Below are 17,657 nucleotides of genomic sequence, written 5' to 3' on the forward strand. Positions count from 1 at the left end.
TACAGAGAAAGTGCAGTGCAGGTAGATGATAAGGTGGAAAGTCATAATGAGGTAGATTGTAAGCTCAAGAGTTTTTTGTATCGTCTGCCGATGGGAGAAGGGAGAATGTCTGGCAACGTCTATGGTTCATCTACCACCTCAGTGTGCAACGAATTGTAATTGGCTTGACATCTTATGTGTTGTGTTTCAGTGATAAATTTCAATGCTTTATAAGGCATTGATCAGACCGCATTTGGAGTACTGAGCAATCTTGAGCCCCTTATCTATGAAAGGATGTGCTAACATTGGAGAGGGTCCAGGGGAGATTCACGTGAAAAAACCCGAGAATGAAAGGGTTAACATATGAGAAACATTTGATGGCTTTGGGCCTGTACTCACTTGAGTTTAAAAGAACGGGGTGGGGGGGGGAAGGAATTTAATTGAAATCTCGTGTTCGTCCATCGTCGTCGATGAAGACCTTGACACCATTATGATGGTGTCGAGACTAGCGTGTGATTTGGATTTAAATGAGGGAGAGTTGCGCAGCGTCAGCCTCACTCTCTCTTCCCAATTCCCATCTGGATCCAGTGGCAAGACAGATTCTAGACGGCTGGGGATGGGACTGGGCGCAGTGGATGACCAGGACGTCTTCTGTGTCTTGTCCTGCTCTACACGTTCCACGATGCTTGCAGAGACCGCCTTCTTGACCGTTGGACCTTCCATAGGTCTTGTCCGTTCAATCCGCCGGAGTCTGTCTTCACATGCTGGGATAGACATCTCCCTATCTCACTGAGGGTTTAAGACCCGTCAGCTACCCTCACCTGGTTTATCCGGCTTGTCGAAGCCGTTGCCCGGGGTGTGGCCGCTATCGCATGCAAACAGCTACGGGGAGCCACAGGTGAGAGCTGAGTGCCAGGTGGGGACCAAAGGTGGACTAACCACCTTGAAAAGGATGCGACATGTTCCCCCCACCAGAAGTGCTACCCCTCCCTGACATCCCATACACCCCAATTGAAATCTACTGCATATTGAAAGCTTTTGATAGATTGCATAGGGAGAGGATGTTTCCTGTAGTGGGGTAGCCTAGGTCCAGAGGGCACAGCCTCAGAATCGAATGACATCGCTTTAGAATAGAAATAGGAGAAATTTCTTTAGCTAGAGCAGTGGTCCCCAACTACCGGGCCACGGACTGCTACTGGGCCACAAACATGTGCTACTGGGCCATGAGGAAACGATATGATTTGACGATGTGAAACGATATGAGTCAGCTAGATAGATAGATAGATATACTTTATTAATCCCGAGGGAAATTTGGTTTCGTTGCACCCTTCCTCATTCCTGTCACGCACTGTTGAACTTGAACACCCCCCCACCGCCCCCCATGTCGGCCGGTCCGCAAGAATATCGTCAATATTGAACCAGTCTGCGGTGCATAAAAGGTTGGGGACCCCTGAGCTAGAGGATGTGGAATTCGTTGCCACAGATAGCTGCGAAAGTCAAGTCACAGGGTATATTTAAAGCAGAGGTTGATGAAGTACTGCAGGTCGACCCAATCAGTGAGTTGCTCGTTGGTGGAGAAGCTGAAGGAGCTGGACTTGGTGCAGATCATACTGCTTCCAGCATCAGAGGCAGTGTGCAGTCTGACAGTGAGTGATTGTCTTATTCACTCTTCTTGTGGTCGCAAGACCCTGTTGCACATAATTAATATAGTCCGATTCACTGACTTCTTGCTGGACGACAGGGGAGATGCGTGGCCTTGGTCATAGCAAGGACTAGGTCTCAAGCCATAGTGTCGCCTGTTTACAGTCATGCTGCCCCCTAGTGTCCGCTCAGCAGAAGACAAACTTTATTGTGTTCGACTGCCTACTGCTGCAACATTCATGGACACAGGGTCTTGAACAATATCTTATTTTGTGTGACTGTATTTTACTGATATGTGCTTGCTATCTTATAAAGTATGTGCCATCTGTGCCTTGTGCTGTGTCTGATTGTTGGTGCTGTGCTTTGCACCTTCACCCGAGAGGAATGCCCTTTCGGTTGGCTGTATTCATTGGGATTTGAGTATGGTGGCGACAATTAAACTTGAACTTGAGAGGGAAAATAAATCAGCCACAGTTGAATGTTGGAGCAGACTCAGTGAGCCAAGTGGCTGAATTCTGCTCCAATGTCTTATGGTCTTATAAACAGATTGTTAGTTGTTGAATTTAAAAAATACATATAGCTGTGTACAGACTGTTTAAATGTACAGAAATGCTTGATTCCCACATTGGCTGCCAATCCCCATCATAAATCACTTCTGGTACATTAATATCTTCTCTCACTCAAGCCAATATGTAAGTTCTTGATTTCATATGTTGAATTACTATTTGCCACAGGAGGATTGTTACTATTGATTTTCAATGGGAACAATTCGCTTGCGGCAAGATGTTGTGAATTAGCTGTTGACCTTATAAAAACATTAACCCCTGCAATGTGTGTTTCATTATTTATGTCTGGTTTTAACATGTTAATTGCATTACTATTTTTCTATGTGTGGAAGACGGACACACTTCAGAGTTGTTCCAAATTAGAAAAGACTTTTTGACTGACTAATAACATCTCTGAAATTTTAGGTCAAAGGGAACTAGGAGGCTCAAAAATAGAAATAGGGAGAAGATACTTCTGATAAGATGGTAGCACCAATGGACACGATGACTTCTTGGGAGCTAATCAGAAGTGTTTTTTCTTTGATTAGTATCTTTTTTATAATCACAAGGCACTGCTGGATCCAAGAACTTCGGCTACTGTAGGTCTACCACATCAATGAGCTGCTCGTTGGTGGAGGAGCTGGACTTGGTGCAGACCATGTTGCGGCCCACTACAGGAAGGCATCGAAGGCATTGGAGTTGGTGTGTGAAGGCAGCATGCAGCGTAACCGTGATTGTCTTGGATGTTTCTCTTCCAAATTGCAAGACTCTGTCAGACATTGGTAACGTAAGATGCCGCAGAGCTGTTTCCATTATTTGGTGACGTGACAGAGAGTAGAGTTGCTGTGTGGTTGTAGTGAGGAATAGGCCTCAAGCCACGGGCTTGCCTGCTGCGACAGTCCAGGAGAGGAAATGCCAGAGGTGGTGCAGCGTGGTGTCAATGCTTGGTTAGGGCTGGCCTCTCTTGTTGGTGCTGCCCTCCAGTGTTTGATTGGTGGAATGACAGGCTGGATTGCCTGCATATGTTTGTCTATGCTCTGCTGGGAACTGCACCATCAATCTGTGGGACATGACGCACAGGAACTTGGGCTATATATAAGTTTCTTTATGTGACTGTGTGTCTGCTCACTACTTTGAATGTGCTGTGTATGTTTTGGACCTTGATCCCAGAGGCATGCTACATTGTTCGGCTGTATTCATGTATGATGAATGGTAGGTAATTAAACTTGATTTGATTTAATCTGAAGATGGAGTCAAAGTGTTCAGGGGAAGCTTGTTATGGGGCAGGGGTGATAGATAATATAAGCATCATATCTCTTACCATCTGAAAGCTGAAAGATAGTAAAGTTAATTTGATAGAACGTACTTCTGCATTCTGACGGTGGAGGAGGAATGGGAAATAGCAAAAAGGAGAGGAAGAGCCTGATTGTGTGAACAAAGGTCAAAGTTCAGAATACACTTACTATCAAGGTACATATATGTCATCATAAACAACCCTGAGATTCATTTTCTTGTGGGCAATCACAGTAAATACACGAAGTACAGTAGAATTAATGAAATACCTCACACAACAAAGACAGAGAAACAACCAAATGCAAACACAGATTGTGCAAATAAAAAAAGTAAGAGAAATAATAAATAAATAACTGAACACACAAATAAATAAATAAATAATGAAGAACATGAAATGAAGAGTCCTTGAAAGTGAGTCCATAGGTTATGGGAACAATTCAGTGACGGGTCAAGTGAAGTTGAATGAAGTTATCCCTCTGTTCTGGAACCTGATGGCTGAGGGGTAATAACAGTTCCTGAACCTGGTGGTGTGGGTCCAGAGGCTCCTGTACCTTCTTCCTGATGGTAGCAGCAAGAGAACGAGACCTGGGTGGTGGGGGTCCCTGATGATAGATCCTGCTTTCCTGTGACGTGCTCCATGTAGATGTGCTCAACAATGGGGGGGGGGAGTACTTTATACATGATGGACTGGGCTGTATCCATTACTTTTTGTAGGATTTTCCATTCAAGAGCATTGGTGTTTCCATACCTGGAACTATCTCCCCAACTGCATCTATAAAAGTTTGTCAAGGTGTTAGATGACATGCTGAATCTTTGCAAATTTCCAAGAAAGTCAAGGCACCACAGTTTTTTCCTTGGTAATGGCACTTACATGAAATGATTCTTCCAATCTCCAGAGAGTATATGCTCTGTATGCTCAGTTAACTATGTTGAACAGCCCCCCGTCTCAGGAGACCACCTGGAAAAGCCATTGCGATAACTCCTCCCCTCCCCCATCTTACTCGGAATTCTCATTTTTTTCTAGTCCTGATGAAAGGTCTTAGCTGAAATGTCGACTGTTTACTCATTTCCATCGATGCCGCCTGGCCTGCTGAGTTCCTCCAACGTGTGTGTTGCTCGGGTGTCCAGCATCTGCAGATTTGTGGTGTTTGCAATAGTTCCATCGGCAGACCTGGGAAGCTGTACTTGTCCAGTGCATTTCAAGTGCAGTTTCATTGGGGTCTTATACGTCTGCAGTAACAACTAACCCTTAGCAAATTCCATCAGCCATAAAGCTAACAAGTTACTTGTGTTCATAATTGCTACTTATTCCTTCATCTGAACTATCATTCTCTTGCCTCCTCCCTGTAACCTTTGACACCCTTATTGATCAAGAAGCTATCAATCTCCACTTTAAATGTACCCAAGAACTTGGCCTCCACACCTGTCTGTGAATCTGTGAAGTCCACAGATTTCACTAACCTCTGGCTAAAGAAATTGCTCCTCATCTCTGTTCTAAAGAGACACCCTTCTGTTCAGTGGTCCGAACCCATCCCATCTGGCACCACTGTCAAAGTCACATTTTTTCCCCATTCTGATCTTTGGTCTGAACAATAACTGAACCTCCTAACCATATCTGCAAGCTTTTATACATTAAGTTGCTGTCACATGATTGGCTGATTGGATATTTGTATGAATGAGTTGGTGTAAAGTGAAATGGTAGAGGGGCAATGGGAATCCCACGTCTGAGGGTAACATCTCTTCCTGGAGTGTTCCTGGCAATCACTGCTATTCTGTTTGCGAAGACAGCTGAAGATCTCTGCAGTTCAGGTCCCATCAGTACTTCCACAGGTCAGCATGCCTTTTCTTTTTGATCATTAGGAGCGTTCACCTGGGTGGCTGGGTCGTTTGGCACTCGGGCAAATTCAGGGGTTCCCGTCACTCTAGCTACTCCTCCAGGACGTAACGTGATAGGTTTAGACAGAGTGCACCACACAGTTCCTCGTTTCTGCTCAGGAGAAACTTGCAGCTTCTCCAAAGCAGCTCTGAACACAAGCTGAATGGACAAGCTTTTCAAAAAGTTCTCTCTATTTCTCTCTTTGCGTGGTCCCATGAGCCACCTCACAATCGGCGTATTTGTTCCCACAAGAATGGAAGCTCCACCCTGTTCAATCGGATTCGGACAAACCAACACTGGTGTGTCAATAGTGTCAGTTACTCCAACATCTGCTTCTGAAAACTCCAGTTTCAACGACAAGTAACCATCATACGGGTACCCATTAGTACCAAGCCCCGAATCTCAAGGGCACTGAGTGGCGTCAATGGTAAATGCATCAAATACAGTTTGTAAAAGGATCTATAAAGTAAAGTAACTTGAGGAACTGTGTCAAGTATGGCTCTAGTATGAATACATCAGCGCTTGGTCCCACTAAGTTTCAGGGACAGTGTTTTGCACTTCAGTACCTTCCTTGATGCACTGATTGGAACGCTAGCCCGGTCCTTTACTAGGTTTCTCCATTGCTTTGCTTCTTTTCTTTTCTGTGTGATTATCTGCTGATCTGTGTAACCCTCAGCTCTGTCGGCTGTGTAAGTTGAGGGAAGACAATCTCTGACTCCACCAAACGGGTGAGATTGAGATCCGCGTCCACCCCGAAACCCCCCTGTTTGTGTGGATGCTGCGTGATGTGTTACCCTGTTACAAGTCAGTACCACGAAATAACAGATAGTACACCACATACAATTAAACGATTCAGCTCTATAATTCTTAATTTCACTACAGGGTTCATGAAGAAAAAGCAAAAAAAAAAGAAAAGGGCCCATTTTAATGAAACAGTCTGACATGCACAAGTTGGAGCTCCTGGTTTCCCCTTTGCCGATACTCCTTCGATCCCCCCAGCCTTCGTCAGATCATGGCTCTGCTCTGGGTCGAGTCCTACGACCTCTACCCTCCGGCGTCTTCTCTCTTCATCTCCCTCCGAGCAAAAAACCCAGATCACCCTGGTGTCAGGCACACGGCATGAAAACACCCTCCCATCACTGGATGGCTCACATTCCAAAGCTCCCGTTATCTCTAACCATAACCCAAACACTCCTTCTACAGAAAGACTGACACAAAAACACCCTCCCGTCATTGGACATCTCACATTCCAAAGCTCCCGTTATTTCTCACCATAACCCAAACACTGCTTCTACAGAATGATTGGCAGTGAACCCTCTCCCAGGATGTTACACTTACTTTTTGAAGATTCTCCTGTCCCTCACAGTCTTGCTTAAAGTATTCATCTTATCCACAGTTGCAACAAAAAATACCAGTTGCCTCTAAAGTCAAGAGACCCTTTTTAGCAGCATTCCTCTACATTGTAAGTCCCACAGGTGGGTAGGGTTTCCCAACGGACATGTCACGTTTAGCTGAAACATTGGCAGGCATCCATCGAATCTGCTCAGTTCGAAGGTTTTCCACCTCATTCCTCAAAAACTCAATTTCTGTGGCGTCAGGGGCCACTTTAGCAGCAGAGGCTACCACTGAAGACATTATCCAGCTTTTGGAAATGTTCCATTTCTCAATCATGTTTTCCTCCTCTATAACTTCTCTGAGTAACTTGGTAAAAGATGGAGGAAGGCGTATCTTGCAAGTCATTTGAATCTGTAGACAGCACACCCTTCACCACTTGCTCCCTCCTCAAGCAATTTCTCTCAGACAGTTGAATGCCCTCTCTGTGTTGCTAACAATGCGTCAGTGTCTCCAACCTGAAAGGGTAGGCAGACAGCTTCTCAACTTCTCACCTCCCTCCTGGAATGTGTACCTAAACTTCAGCCTAAGATCGGCTAAACTTTCAGCAGTGCCAGAAGCATCGTACAGAGCTTGCAAATAGTTAGCAGATTGTTGCTAATGGGTTTTCTGCCTTTAGGAACCTCACTATATCAACTGCCGGTCCCTTTAAACTTTCTACCAGTTTTTGGTTTTTCATATTATCGGAAAACTGCTGCTCATCTACTAACTGAGGTGGCTGCTCAGCTGGAGCCTCCGCTGTTCTTCCCCATCGGGTGTGGACTTGACTCCAGCGAAGACTCCCAGCCTACCATAACTTTGGCTCTCCGCAGGTACACTTCGGCATTTATCAACCAATGATGTAATGGCCGAAACCAGCTCAGAATTTAAATCAACTGCTGTAGGACCCATTGGACCTTTCACATCAGAAAACTCTTTTCCTTCACTTTGCAGAAATGGGAACAACTTGTATTTAAAGTCTTTGGCCTCAGCTACCTTACCCCCTTCTCTAAAAATATGGACTGCCCATGGTCCCACCGCTCCAGGGTCACTAATGTATCAGGCAGCACGACCTTAGTCACGTCACTGCTAGTCTGGAATAACACAACATCCTTACCTGCTGATTGGTCAAAACGCCGTTCAATCAGTGTAACTTTCCTCAAACACTTTTACAGAACTCAGCACTCTGAGTAACAGTTCATCAAGGCTTCAGATATCTAGCCCGCTCAGAACACAAGCATTATTTGTGGATAATCTCTCAGAACCGTACCAAACCTTATTCCCTGCAGCGTCCTTAGTAACATACCTTAATCTGTTTCCCCGACACTAGTTTAAACACAGGCTTAAACACACAAATGGCTTAATCAATTCTAAAACAGCAGTCTCACAGCATCAAGGAAATCCTGGATGAATCCCCGCAAATGTAAACCTCTCATATACAAACTCAGCTAACAGCCACGTGACTGAGCGGTGAGAAGGCCTTTCGTTAACAAATTATCAAAGCAAGAGTTCCAAGAGAGTTCAAATGCATCGCCTCCTGCGTCTTACTGCTGAGTTTAACAGCGTGAAGCAACATCACACGTGGCACCCTCTTGTTATAACATCTTAGATATCAGAGACAATTTTATGAGAGCATTGAGTGTGGGCTCCTTCAGCTCGTCAGCCTGTCCTGCACACTCATTCTCAGTCCGATTCACCTCCTAGTTTCAAGTGGATGCTGACAGAGTAAATAGAAAATTGAGTTTGATTTGTCACATGTACATGAAACATACGGTGAAATGTGTCGTTTCCAGCAAATCAAATCAAAGAGCATCGTCTGGGCAGCCCACAAATCTTGCCATGCTTCCAACATCAATATAACATGCCCACAGCTCACTAACCTTAATCTGTATGTCTTTGGAATGTGGGAAGAAATCGAAGCACCCAGAGCAAGCAGCTCAAGGTTACAGGAGGATATAGGAATTCCTTACAGACACTGGCTGGAATTAAACCCTGATTTTCAAATTCAGGTTTATTGTCATCTGACCGTACATATATACAACCAAACGAAACATTCCTCTGGACCATAGTGCATCCACTTAACATAGATCACACACAGCAGATAAAATAAAATATTACCACAAATAAGTTAATAAAATATAATTTAAAGTGCATGTAGTGAGCAGCACAGGCAAATAGTAAACAGTCAGCAGCTGGCTGTCTGATTGACGGGACGTTGGTGGTGACAGGGTACCCATTAGTCTCACAGCCTGAGGGACGAAGCTGATACCCAGTTGGTGCTGTATTGTGTTGTGCTGACGGCTATGCTATTGAGATGCCCCACTATACACAGTGTTCAATGCACTTCCCCAACAACGTGCATGTTGTTGTTTGCCAAAGAGCCCGTGCCTTTTATGTGAGCGTTCTGCATTTTCATTCATCTGGCAAACAGCCAGCTGCAAACCTCCTCCATTTGATCGGCTGATTAACCTGGGAATGGGAAAACTGGCGGCAAGGCCAATTCTGAAGGACGCGTGGCAGCAAGTTAAAGCAAAGGGGCATGGAGAGAGCCAATAGCCCTGAGGAACAAATATTTTTAGAATTCTTGCAGGAGCAAGGGCACTGCATGTAGAATCACTTAAATCGCCACAGCCTCCAGCTCATTGGCTGCCAAATCTATATGAAGACTATAGAGTCATGGAGTACTGCAGCACAGAAAGAGGCCATTCAGCCCACTGTCTCACCCATGCGTGCTAACCCTGCTCCCTGCACTTGGTCCATACCCTTCTCTTCTCTGGCAATTTTAGTTCTTAGATGGACACCTCTCTCATGCTGTCAGTAGCCCTGCCATGACTGTGCCTTCCGGGTACTCACTCCTGGGAAGGAAAGGGACCCACTCAGACCCCCTTCTCAGGGAGATCCAGCTTCAGACTGTCACCTCCCCAAGTTCCAGAAGTGTCACCTCCGCATTGAGATGCCAGAACTGAAGTGAAGGTGTCCCTGATAGGGTACTATATATCTGTGCTTACCAACTGGCAGGAGTGTTCATGGACATCTTCAATCTCTCACCGCTGCAGTCGGAGGTTCCCACCTGCTTCAAAAGGGCCACAATTGTACCGGTGCCCAAGAAGAGCAGGGTGAGCTGCCTCAATGATAGTGTCCAGTTGCACTCATATCTACTTTGCTGAGGTGCTTTGAGACATTGGTCATGGCCAGAAGCAACTCCTGCCTAAGCAATGATTTGCACCCACAGTGCCATCAGGGGCAATAACCTCCCCAGCATTGAGAACATCTTCAAAAGGTGATGCCTCAAAAAGGCGGCATCCATCATTAAGGACGCCCATCACCCCAGACAAGCCTCTTCTCATTGGGGAGGAGGTACAGGAGGCTGAAGACACACCTCACTGTTTTACAAACAGCTTCTTCACGCCCACCTTCAGAGTTCTGAATGGATAATGAACTAGCTCATGAACACAACCTCACGATTTTTGCTTTCTTTTTTCATTACTTATTTAATTGAATATAGTATTTTTTATGTATTTCAGTGTATTGCTGCCACAAAACAACACATTTCATAACATACTGTATGTCAACGATATCAAACCAGATCCGGATTCTTACTGAATGAGGTGCCCAGATGTAGAACAATTACGTAGTCCCCTGCCATCAAGGATTGCTTCCCTCCGCTCCGTTCCAGATGGATAACGAAGCTGGCTTGGGAACTGCAGACCATCAGAGCCAGGACACAGGAGAAGAATTAGACTATTTGTCTCATCGAATCTGCTCAACTCTTCCAGTGATAGGAGAAAGGCAGTTGAGTAAGTCCTTCACTTCTGTTGGTTATTCAGAGACTGTGTTCTCCCGATGATCTTGAGTTGCTCAATATCACTGCGCGCAGCGGCCACTCCGGTGAATGGTATCTGTAATCTGTCAAGTAGGGTGCCGTGAGCAATCCTGATTTGATGGAGACAGACCTGAGAGAACGGAGGAACATCTGGAGAAACTTCTGAAATGCCTTTTTCGCTGCCGCTGCTACTGTGTGGTCCGGAATCTCCGGAGGAGAAGGCCCCGAGTCCTCGGCTTTGCTTGTTGCTCAGTGGCCGGGGTGGGGTCGAAGCACTCAGCAGAGATGGTGCTCGGTGCTCAGTGTCAGAGGGCTGGTCAGAGGCTCAAAGTTTTCGAATGGACTCAGAGTCGGCTATGGTCGGGTGTTTCCAATGCATCGACAGTTGTTGGTGCCTGGAGGTTTATGGCAGGGAGAGTTTCTCCCCTTTACTGCCTGCTATCGGGACTATCGGGAGTCGATCGGAACTTTGAGACTTTTTTTTTACCGTGCCCATGGTCTGCTCTTTATCAAATTATGGTATTGCTTTGCACTGCTGTAACTATATGTTATAATTATGTGGTCTTGTCAGTGTTAGTCTTTGGTTTGTTCTGTTTTTTTGTGATATCACTCTGGAGGAACATTGTAGCATTTCTTAATGCATGCATTTCTAAATGACAATAAACGAGGACTGAGTGTCCTCATAATCTAATCTAATCTAATCATTCAGAATCCTCTTTCAACAATCGGACAGCATGTGAAGCAGGCACTCCCCTGAGTACGTCAGGCTGTTGCCAATCATCATGGAAGGTTTGAGCTTGGAACTTTGAAAGATTTTGTCAATTTGCATTTCATCAACACAGGACAAACTCACAGAAGAAACTTGCTTTGATTTACAAAAGAGTAGAATTAACTACTGATAAAAGAGCTATGGAGAGAGTGCTACTCTCTCGCATGTAATGTGCCAATTTTATATGACAATCTAATTTTCCCTTTCATTAGATTTCTGATTTTGTATTGATTGTAATCTGCTTTACTTCCCAGAGAAACATCTGAATCGAGTAATTCTGTTAGCTTGTGTTGGTTTAACCAGAACAATTTGCCTATGATTGTTAAACCAGTGAGAAAGATTAAAGAATGTTTTTTGCAAGTTATGCCAAGTACACTTTCAAGGGAATTTGAAGATAATTTAACAGCCAATGTATTCAAATATGACCCTGACCTCAATCTGGTCACGTATGCCCAGACTGCGGTAAAGTATATACTATGGCTTTATGCATTGAGTTGCTGCGACATGATTGGCCACCATCCAGGACATGCCCTCTTCTCACTCTTATCACCAGGAAGGAGGTACAGAAGCCTGAAGGCACACACTCAACAATTCAGGAACAGTTTCTTCCCCTCTGCCATCTGATTTCTAAATGGACATTGAACCCATGAACACTACCTCACTACTTTTTTTAGAGTCATAGAGAAGTACAGTCAGAATCAGGCCCTTCAGCCCATCATGTACGTAGCCAAACTTCTCTTAAACGTTGAAATCAGGCTTGATGCACCACTTGTGCTTGCAGCTCATTCCACACTCTCATGAACCTCTGACTGAAGAAAATTCCCATCATATTTACCTTAAGCATTTCACCTTTCACACTTCACCCATGACCTCTGGTTGTAGTCCCACCCACCCTCAGTGGAAAAAGCCTGCTTGCATTAACCTTATCGATGCCTCTCATAATTTTGTCTATACTTCTCACTGCCTCAGTAAAGCAGGGAGGATAATCGCAGACCCCACTCGCCCCGGACAGTCTCACTTCTACCTCTGCCTGCCATTAAACAGAAGATACAAATACCTGAACGCATTACCACCAGACTCATGGACAGATTCTATTCCACTGTTATCAGACTCCTGTATGCATCTTGTATGTAATAAGATGGAGTCTTGGTCTCAAAGTTGACTTTATTATGAACTTGCAGTTTATTGTTTACCTGCACTGCTGCCTATCAGTAGACTTTACAGCCTATTCTGCATTGTTAGTGTTTTATTTTATTCCAGCTCAATGCACTGTGTAATGAACAGTACTGAAGGCAAGCTTTTCACTGTATCTCAATAATAAATCAATACCAACAGCGATAGACATAGAGCCATGCAGGTACAAAACAACTTTCTAGAGTTGTCCGGGTACATGGATAGGAGAGGTTTAGAAGGTTACGGGACAAACGCCAGCAAATGGGACTGGCTTGGGTGGGCATCCTGGTCAGCATGGACCAGATGGGACGAAGAGCCTACTTCTGTGCTGTGTAACTCTATAACTCTGCAGCACAGGAACACATCCTCTGACCCACCGAGTTCACACACAGTCACATTCAGTTGTATTCCCCATGTTTCAGTCTGATGCCCCAGATTCTACAAGCCTCTCGCACACAAGGGGACATTTACAAGTTGAGTTCAGGAGCCTCAGGGTAATGTTGCAGCTCTATAAAGCCTGGTGAGACCACACTTGGAGTGTTGTGTTCCATTTTGGTCACTTCATTATAGGAACGTGGAAGCTTTAGGGAAGGCGCAGAGGAGATTCACCAGGATGCTGCCTGGATCTGAGAGCATGTCTTATGAGGATAAATTGAGCGAGCTAGGGTTTTCCTCTTTGGAGTGAAACGGAGTGGGGATGAAAGGTGACTGAATAGAGGTGTACAAGATGATTAGAGACATAGATTGAGTGGACAACCAGAGACTTTTTTTCTGGGGTAGAAATGGCTAATACGAGGATGCATAATTTTAATGTGAATGGAGGAGAGTAAAGGGAAGAAGTCGGAGGTAAGTTTTTTACACAGAAAATGGTGGACGCGTGGAATGCTCTGTCGGGGTGATGATGGACGCAGATACATTAGAGGAATTTAAGGAACTCTTAGACAGGCACATGGATGATAGAAAATCGGAGCACTATGGAAGAGGGAAGGGATAGAGTGATCTTAGAGTAGGTTAACAGCTTGGCACAACTTTGTGGGCCAAACGACGCATACTGTTCTATGTTCTATATTCCAGTAACCATTTAACTTACCAACCCATACATGTTTGGTACATGGGGGATTCTGGAAAACCCAGCAGAAAGCCTGAGGTCACAGGGAGAACATACAACTACATAGACAGTAATGGAGGTCAGAATTGGACAGATCTCTGGAACTGTGAGGTAGTTGTTCCACAAGCTGCCCCATTAAGTTCCGCTGAATTAGAACACACCCTCAAAATCCGGGGAGATAGATTTAGGATAGAGGTGAGGGGGAACTGCTTTTCCCAGAGAGCAGTGAATCTGTGGAATTCTCTGGCCAGGGAGCAGTAGAGGCCATTAAATATATTTATATCACAGTTAGATTGATTTTTGCATTGCAGGGAAGTGAGGATTATGGGGAAAAGGCAGGCCATTGGCGCTGAGCTCACGGCCAGATCAGCCATGTTCTTATTGAATGTTCAGTGGGCCAAATGGCCGACTCCTGCTCCTGACTCCTGACCCCTATTTTGAGTGGTGGAGCAGGCTTGACAGGCCGGATGGCCGACAATACTATTGGCGATTGATTCAATATAGTACTTTTTAGGATTATCTTCAGTAATTAAAAACAAGGTTTTCACAGATCTGAGGTTCAGGCAGTCTAATCCAAAATGCTTACCTCTGGTTACAACACCACTTTTGGCAACATGAGCAAAAATACATTATACGACCACATTAATGACAGCAGTGAAATGATGTTAATGCTAGGACACTATCACTCCGTTAAATTGCCAAATTGTTCATGTTAATGGATCTTTTAATTGTGATTTTACAATTGAGTTTGATAGAATTGTGGAATCCTAAGTACGGTGCACGTGTCTCTAGTTTAAAGAGAGTTTATGGAGTAATTGACAAACTACATATGGAACGTAGAACTCAGAACTTTGCTGCGCTACATAAAATTTAAAGTCTCCATTAAAATTAATTGATACAAAATTGCAAACAATGTGCCTGCAATTTCCTTGGATCTGTTCTTCATACACCCATATTCTTGCTGACTGTCTCTGCTCTACAAGCCTCACGGTAGGGAGGTGATTGGAGAAGATTCTAAGAGTCAGGATTTACTGGCATTTGTACAAGTGTACACTTGTCCAAATAGTCAGCATGGTGTGGGGAAGGTTTTGAATCATAAATGTGATTGTTTCTTTTGAGGGAGTGACAAGTTAACTGTTGTCGGTGGGGATTTTATCTTCAGAGCCTTTATTAAAGCCTTCAACATTCACAGAATAGAACACTACAGCCTATAATGTTGTGCAGACATTTTATCCTTTCTAAGATCATCTCAAAAGAACTCTATGACAAAGATCTGTCATGAGTACATTCAAGATTATTTAATGTCTAGATTCAAGATTGTTTAATGTCATTACGCACGTGTAAAAGAGAACAAAATAATTGTTACTCTGGATCTGATGCAGCACAAAAAAAACCCAATAAGATAAAGTACACAATAATTAAAAAAACACAATCACTATAAATATGAGATAGTTTATATACATAGACTGATTAAATGCCCAGGTGGTTCCCCAAGCTCAATTCAGAAACACGAGAGCTATTTCAATGCTCCCACTCACACTGTTCCCCTCCATGTACACATGTGAGTCATTGTTTTCTTTAATGAACTCTATCAAGAACCAGGACAGAAACAGACTCTCCAATGCACATCTGGGCCAGTGCCTCAGGATTGCCACAACAGAATACAGGCCCGACATCAGAAGGGTTGCCTCACCCCGTCACTGTCACTCCTCTCACTGACTGGTGAGTGAATCAATTTATACTTGTCCCTTTGTCAATCTTATTGTGGCATAATAATATTACAACAACAATAATACTGATAATTTCATTTATAGCCACACTTCATACTTCAAATACTACATAGCTTAATTAAAAAGAACAAATAGATTAAATGAGAGAACAAAAACAGTGGAAAAGGCAGTACTACTAAAACTCTATGTGGAGGAGAAGTGGTGAAGACTACCATGTTTACACTGTGTGTGTGTGTGTGTGTGTGTGTGTGTATTTCAAGTCCCAGGTGAGTTCTCAATGTGACAGCTGACAGTTGTGATAGCTAGAGTCATAACTAAATGGTTGGTTTTGAACTTATTTTGTTTCAAGAGTGCATTTTTTTTCTTGTGTGACCCACAACACAGGCGTTGAGAATCCCAGGCCTAAATTATTACTACTACTACTACTAATAATAATAATGGTAATAGCAGCAACAACAACATCTGCCCATAAAACAACTTACTGGCACAATGAAAAAAAACCCCTGGACGTTTTGGCCCTTGGCTTGGCATGCTTGACATAATTTGGCCCTTGTGGAAAATGAATTGGGGAGCCCTGCCCTACTGAAAACCAAGTTCAAGTGTAATTTGTGATGAGATTGTCAACAGACCTCTATGTAGACCTTTTACGTAAAAACCAATTTTTCTTCATTGACAAGGCAGAGTACAAAGTAAATGGCAGGATACTTGGTAGTGTGGAGGAGCAGAGGGATCTCGGGGTACGTGTCCACAGATCCCTGAAAGTTGCCTCACAGGTGGATAGGGTAGTTAAGAAAGCTTATGGAGTGTTAGCTTTCATAAGTCAAGGGATAGAGTTTAAGAGTCGCGATGTAATGATGCAGCTCTATAAAACTCTGGTTAGGCCACACTTGGAGTACTGTGTCCAGTTCTGGTCGCCTCACTATAGGAAGGATGTGGAAGCATTGGAAAGGGTACAGAGGAGATTTACCAGGATGCTGCCTGGTTTAGAAAGCATGCATTATGATCAGAGATTAAGGGAGCTAGGGCTTTACTCTTTGGAGAGAAGGAGGATGAGAGGAGACATGATAGGGGTGTACAAGATAATAAGAGGAATAGATAGAGTGGATAGCCAGCACCTCTTCCCCAGGGCACCACTGCTCAATACAAGAGGACATGGCTTTAAGGTAAGGGGTGGGAAGTTCAAGGGAGATATTAGAGGAAGGTTTTTTACTGAGGGAGTGGTTGGTGTGTGGAATGCACTGCCTGAGTCAGTGGTGGAGACAGATACACTCGTGAAGTTTAAGAGACTACTAGACAGGTATATGGAGGAATTTAAGGTGGGCGCTTATATGGGAGGCAGGGTTTGAGGGTCGGCACAACATTGTGGGCCGAAGGGCCTGTACTGTGCTGTACTATTCTATGTTCTATGTTTGACAAAGAGACTCAGCAAAGGATGTAACCCTACCTTGTATGGCCCCATGCCCAGCCGTCAGAGCAGGAGGCTTGGGCATGGGAATTGTAATCCCATTCTGTAAAATCTCAAACAACACCAACGGAAGCTCTAAATACCTCATCCCTGGGAGAAGAACGATCTTTGGAAAATGTACTGTATAGATGTGGGGACAATTTGAAAGACTGGCCAAGGACAGGAATTCTGATGAGGGGCTTTCGGAGCCCTATGCCCCAGTAGGGAGGTAAGTAAGAAGGTGTACTTTTTGCAGCAGTTGGTAAAATTCCACATTCCCCAGAATATTCTGGTGTAATTCTGCACTGCCATCAGAGAGAATATCCTCACGTTAGTCATTACTGTCTGGTTTGTGCAGCATCCTCTCACAGTGTACGAAAACTACAACGAACTGTCAGGTCAGCAGAAAGAAGTCATTGGCTGCAGTCTACCATCACTGCAAGACTTATAATTATTCAGGACAAAGAAGCCGGCAAGTAAAATCATTGCTGACACTACCCAGCCACCAAAGTGCCTTCTCCAAAAGCTCCCTTCTGGAAAGCAGTCTAGGGTTATTAAATCAAAAAGTTTCTTCCTCAGGCAGTTAATTTGATCAAACATTCTAGTTTTGAGGACGAACCTGAGGATTGTATTGTATATACATATTAAATGTTCTTTGAATCTTAACACCCCCACCCCCTCTATCTTTTACTCCTGTCACTGCACTGTAAACACGTTAAACAGCTTTTTATAATGTTGTTACATTGTAAATACATGCTATTTATGTATTTATGCACATTTTATTCCAGATCCGTCCTTCAACCTCTAACTTTATTTTTAAATAATTCTTTATTCTTTATAATTGTTGAATGTTGTTTTGTGTTGCATGTCATGCTCTGCCAAACACTCCACAGCAAATTCCTAGC

Source organism: Mobula hypostoma, chromosome 17, assembly GCF_963921235.1.
Source record: "Mobula hypostoma chromosome 17, sMobHyp1.1, whole genome shotgun sequence".
In the NCBI taxonomy this organism is placed as follows: domain Eukaryota; kingdom Metazoa; phylum Chordata; class Chondrichthyes; order Myliobatiformes; family Myliobatidae; genus Mobula; species Mobula hypostoma.